This window comes from Cebus imitator, unplaced genomic scaffold, assembly GCF_001604975.1.
Source record: "Cebus imitator isolate Cc_AM_T3 unplaced genomic scaffold, Cebus_imitator-1.0 Scaffold328, whole genome shotgun sequence".
NCBI lineage: Eukaryota > Metazoa > Chordata > Mammalia > Primates > Cebidae > Cebus > Cebus imitator.
In genome coordinates this window covers 1834157-1840209 of record NW_016107643.1, presented here as the reverse complement: position 1 = coordinate 1840209, position 6053 = coordinate 1834157, and the positions used below count along the sequence as shown (strand labels likewise).

Genomic DNA, 6053 nt, shown 5'->3' with positions numbered 1-6053 from the left:
TTTAGCATCGTCTGCCCTTCTCTTTTGGAGAGAAAACTTGGTCATCTCAAGGCCTGAGACCCTGACCTTTCCAAGCATCCCCACTACCAAAGGCTGCCCAAACCCGGAAAGATCCCACCCTGTTCTGTACTCCCGGGTCACTTCCTCACTCCATCGAGTTTAAGGACTGTGGGCTAATTAAAAGTGCCTCCCTATTAGCCGGGCGTGGTGGCACATGCCTGTAATCCCAGCTACTTAGGAGTCTGAGGCAAGAGAATCTCTTCAACGCGGGAGGTGGAGATTGCAGTAAAAAGGAGTGCTCCGCGGGGAGACTGTAATGCCCCTCGGGCAGTGACCCTTATTTTCTTCCCCTCTCCCGTATGATTGGTTGTACCGGGCTGAACAAAAAGGTTAAGCTTCACTTGTGTTTGTTGAAAAGAATTCCCATGCCCACTCCATGTTAGCTCCCCTCACTGTAGGACTAGCTCTGGAAATTCCAGCACCTGCAGGAAGCCAACCCAGATGGATCTCAAGAACCAAGAACAGCTGTAGCTACTCTTCTAAATCTCAGTGCCTGACATTGCCTCTCTTTCTGCCTCCTCTCCCCACCCCCCAAAAAATGATACTCCTTGACCTGAAGGAGCTTCCATCCAAGTCTGTGAGTGCTCATCATTCCTGAAGAATCAAAGTATCATCTTCATCATCCCTTGGCTTGCAAGATGAACTCCAACATCAAAACACTTGAAACAGTAGTATTTTTACAGTTTACCCACTGTCTTTATATCTCACTTAGTCCTTCCAGTAACATTTGGATGATGAGGCAGCTTATCCAGAAGCACAAAGCCTAAAGAATGACAGAGCCTGGACTGCTAAGAAATTCAGCTACTGCCAACCTTATGATAACCAAAAGAAGGCACACCAGAAGTTGGAAAGCAGCCTGGAAAACGGAGAGAAACCCCCACTTCTACAAAAAAATTTAAAAATTAGTCCAGGCGCAGTGGCTCACACCTGTGATCCCAGCACTTTGGAAGGCTGAAGAGGGCGGATCACTGGAAGTCAGGAGTTCGAGACTAGCCTGACCAACATGGTGAAACCCTGTCTCTACTAAAAATACAAAAATTAGCTGGGTGTGGTGGCACACACCTGTAATCCCAGTTACTCCGGAGGCTGAGGCAGGAGAATAGATTGAACTCGGGAGTCAGAGGTTGCAGTGAGCCACGATTGCACCACTGCACTCAGCCTGGACAACAAAGTGAGACTCAATCTCAAAAAATAATAATAAATTTAAAATTTAAAAATTAGCTGGGTATGGTGGTGCACATCTGTGGTTCCAGCTACTGGGGAGACTGAGGCAGGAGGCTCCCATGAACCCAAGAGGTTGAGGTCACAGTGAACCATGAGCATTCCAGCCTGTGTGACAGAGTGAGACTGTCAAAAAAAAAAAAAGCATAGATTCAGTGAAACTCCAATAAATTACTGAAAGGTTTTTTTCTCTCAAGTACATATGAGTCTTCACTCTCTAGTATACTTGTGAACTGGCTGCAAGTCTGTGGCTCTTATTAAAATAATCTAAAACAATCCCATCTTTAAAAATAAATAAAGCCGGGCACGGTGACTCACGCCTGTAATCCTGGCACTTTGGGAGGCTGAGGTGGGTGGATCACCTGAGGTCAGGAGTTCAAGACCAGCCTGGCCATCATGGTGAAACCCCATCTTTAAATAAATAAATAAATAATCTAAAATAACAGGTAAACTACATACTAAGGGCAGCTAGGCAGGATGTTTATAATCCTAAATCAAAAATGCAAATGCCGCCAAGGTGTGGTGGCTCATGCGTATAATCCCAACACTCTGGGATGCTGAGGTGGGTGGATCACTTGAAGTCATCAGTTCAAGACCAGCCTGGCCAACATGATGAAATCCCATCTCTACTAAAAATATAAAAGTTAGCCAGGCATAGTGGCGGGCACCTGTAATCCTAATTAGTCGGGAGGCTGAGGCAGGAAAATTACTTGAACCCAGGAGGCAGAGGGTGCAGTGAGCCAAGATGGCACCACTGCACTCCAGCCTGAGTGACAGAGCCAGACTCCCTCTAGAAAAAAAAAACCCGCAAAGAGGCTGGGTCTGCTGACTCATGCCTGTAATCCCAGCACTTTGGGATGCCAAGGCAAGAGGATCACTTCAGGCCAGAAGTTCAAGATCAGCAACATAGCAAGACTCCATCTCTACAAAAAAAAAAATTTAATATTAGCCAGGTGTACAGCAGGGTGCAGTGGCTCACATCTGTAATACCAGCACTTGGGGAGGCCGAGGTGGGCAAATCACGAGGTCAAGAGATCGAGGCCATCCCGGCTAACATGGTGAAACCCCATCTCTACTAAAAAATACAAAATTTAGCTGGGCGTGGTGGTGCGTGCCTGTAATCCCAGCTACTCGGGAAGCTGAGGCAGGAGAATCACTTGAACCTGGGAGGCAGAGGTTGCAATGAGCTGGGATCACACCACTGCACTCCAGCCTGGCAACAAAGACTCTATCTCAAAAATATATATATATATTAGCCAGGTGTGGTGGTGTGCACCTGTAATCCTAGTTAGGAGGCTGAGCCTAGAAGTTTGAGGGTACAGTGAGCTATGATCTCACCTTTACACTCCAGTTGAGCTATAGAACAAGACCATCTCCAAGAAAATTGAGTTGAGCAAATCAGACAAGAAAATACATAGTATATAATTCTATTTATGTTAAGTTCCACATTAAAAGAAGCTGTGGGGAGGTAGGATGATGCTTACTTTTGGGAAAGGGGGAGAGAAAATGAAGACAGCCGAGTGCAGTGGCTCATGTCTGTAATCCCAGCACTTTGGGAGGCTGAGGCAGGCAGATCACTTGAGGCCAGGAGTTCAAAACCAGCCTGGACAACATGGAGAAACCTCATCACTAAAAAAAAAAAAAGAATGAAAATGAAGATGACCAGATAGTCTTCTAAAAAGCTAGTGATATTCTGTTTCTTTGATCTGGGTTGAGGTTACATGTGTGTGTTCACTTTGTAATACGTTATCAAGATGTTTTGGGCACTTTTCTGGGTATTCTTTTTTTTAAGATGGCGTTTCACGATGATGGCCAGGCTGGTCTTGAACTCCTGACCTCAGGTGATCCACTCACCTCAGCCTCCCAAAGTGCTAGGATTACAGGCGTGAGCCACTGCGCCCGGTTTTTTCTGGGCATTATACTTAAAACTTTTTTTTTTTTCGAGACGGAGTCTTGCTCTGTCACCCAGGCTGGAGTGCAGCAGCGCAATCTCGGCTCACTGCAAGGACCTCTGCCTCCCAGGTTCAAACATTTCTGCCTAAGCCTCCCAAATAGCTGGGATTACAGGTGCCTGCCCCACACCCAGCTAATTTTTATATTTTTAGTAGAGACGGGGTTTCACTGTGTTGGCCAGGCTGGTCTCAAATTCCTGACCTTGTGAACTACCTGCCTCGGCCCCCCCAAAGTACTGGGATTACAGGTGTGAGCCACCTTGCCTGGCCAAACATTTATTTTTTTAAAAATTGAAAAATTGCTTTGGAGCAAAGTAAGATAAACCCATGATTAGGCTTAGATTTTTTTTTCTTTCCAAAAAGTAAAATGAACATAAGAGGCATTTTTTCTCTGTGGTTTGTTTTGTTTTTGTTGTTGTTTTTTTTTTGAGATGGAGTCTCTTACTCTATCCCCCAGGCTGGAGTATAGTGATGTGATCTCAGCTCGCTGCAACCTCTGCCTCCCAGGTTCAAGCTATTCTCCTGCCTCAGCCTCCCAAGTAGCTGGGACTACAGGCACATACCACCAAGCCTGGCTAATTTTTGTATTTTTAGTAGAGATGGGGATTTCATCATGTTGGCCAGGCTGGTCTTGAACTCCTGACCTCAGGTGATCCGCCCACCTCAGCCTGTCAAAGTGCTGGGATTACAGGTATGAGCCACCTCACCCAGCCTCTCTGTGGTTATTGTAGTGAGAACTTAATAAGTTCTTTTTTTTGAGACGGAGTTTCGCTCTTGTAACCCAGGCTGGAGTGCAATGGCGTGATCTCGGCTCACCGCAACCTCCGCCTCCTGGGTTCAGGCAATTCTCCTGCCTCAGCCTCCTGAGTAGCTGGGATTACAGGCACGCACCACCATGCCCAGCTAATTTTTCTATTTTTAGTAGAGACGGGGTTTCACCATGTTGACCAGGATGGTCTTGATCTCTTGACCTCGTGATCCACCTGCCTCGGCCTCCCAAAGTGCTGGGATTACAGGCATGAGCCACCACGCCCAGCTTAATAAGTTCTTTTTTTTGAGACGGAGTTTCGCTCTTGTTACCCAGGCTGGAGTGCAATGGCGCGATCTCGGCTCACCGCAACCTCCGCCTCCTGGGTTCAGGCAATTCTCCTGCCTCAGCCTCCTGAGTAGCTGGGATTACAGGCATGCACCACCATGCCCAGCTAATTTTTTGTATTTTTAGTAGAGACGGGGTTTCACCATGTTGACCAGGATGGTCTTGATCTGTTGACCTCGTGATCCACCTGCCTCGGCCTCCCAAAGTGCTGGGATTACAGGCATGAGCCACCACGCCCAGCTTAATAAGTTCTTTATCACTCCTTGGTTACGTACCCCTAGAGAGAAGCCAACTTTCTGTTTGTATACACCAGAGTAAGTGCAAAAGATACAATAAGCATAGAGCTTCAGAGAAACTAGCCAAATTCTAAAGGAATGACTTACAAATTGAGAGCCATTTCAATGACAGAACATCATACAAAATACTCATCTACCATATGAGAGGCCTATTGATAGGTAAAAACACCAAAACTTTAAACAGTAATAAATAAAATATGTATTCACATGTTAGACCGTAGGGCTACTGGGAAAAAAAAATATATGTATTATCTCAGAATTGATTAGCTGGGTGGTTCTGGCTCAGAATCTTTGAAGAGGTTGCAGTCATCTGAAAGTGTAGTGGGCTGGAGTATCCACTTCCAAGGTGGCTTATTCACATGGCTGGCAAGTTGGTGCTGGCTGTCGGCAGGAGGCCTCAGCTTACAATGTGGGTCTTCATAGGACTATATGAGTGTCCTTTCAGCATGGCAGCAGGCTTTCCCTAGAGCTAATGATGGATGAGAAAACAAGGCAGAAATTGCAATGTCTTTTATGACCTTAAAAGACCTTGATGGTTATACTCCATCATTTATGCAATATCCCATTATCACACAGGTCAACCCTATTCAGTGTGGGTTGGTACTACACAAGGACATGAATATCAGGAGGAAGAGAATCTCTGGAGGCCATCTTGGAACCCATAGTCTGCCCTCTGGCCCCTAATGATTCACATCTTCATCTGTTTCTGCTCTCTAAGAACCAGGGGCAGACTCCCATTGAGTTTTCTTGCAGCTAAAGTAGAGATTATTGGGAGTAAAAAGTAAGTTTTCATCACAAAGCCTGGGTGCAGTGGCTCATGCCTGTAATCCCAGCACTTTGGGAGGCTGAAGCAGGCAGATCACCTGAGGTCAGGAGTTTGAGACAACCCTGGCCGACACAGTGAAACTCCGTCTTCACTAAAAATACAAAAGCTGGCTGGGTGTGGTGGCAGGTGCCTGTAATCCCAGCTACTTGGGAGCCTTAGGCAGGAGAATCACTTGAACCCAGAGGTGGAGGTTGCAGTGAGCGAAGATCACCCCACTAAACTTCAGCCTGGGTGACAGAGCAAGACTCCATCTCAACAAAATAGATAGACCGCTAGCCAGACTAATAAAGAAGAAAAGACAGAAGAAAAAAAAAAAAAAAAAAAAAAAGGGATATCACAAGATTGTCAGGCACAGAGGCTTAAAGACCAAGTACTTTCTCTCGTCATTGTGCTTCATCAGTGCCAGGGACATGAATGGTGTAGATCAGGCCTGTTTCAAACAAAAGGCCTTTTTTCTAGAGTGTAATGATTTGAGGACTTGGGAAGACCTTACCTATTTGTCTCTCTCAAAGGACAAAGGTATGAGGTGCGGGGGAGGGGGGCAGAGGAAGGACAAAGCTATGAAGAACATGAAGTTCTTAAGCCCCTTGACACTCTTCCAA

General features: G+C 46.0%; 1 protein-coding gene across 1 annotated transcript in view; it reads left to right on the top strand.

The window, feature by feature from the left end:
* LOC119467754 (serine/arginine-rich splicing factor SR45-like) overlaps nt 1-1040 on the top strand; it is a 2621-nt gene extending 1581 nt beyond the window's left edge. Inside the window, exon 3 of the mRNA XM_037730048.1 lies at nt 620-1040. The gene's annotated coding sequence lies outside the window, so the exon portion shown is untranslated. The remainder of the gene's footprint in view (nt 1-619) is intronic.
* The last annotated feature ends 5013 nt before the right edge of the window (nt 1041-6053 follow it).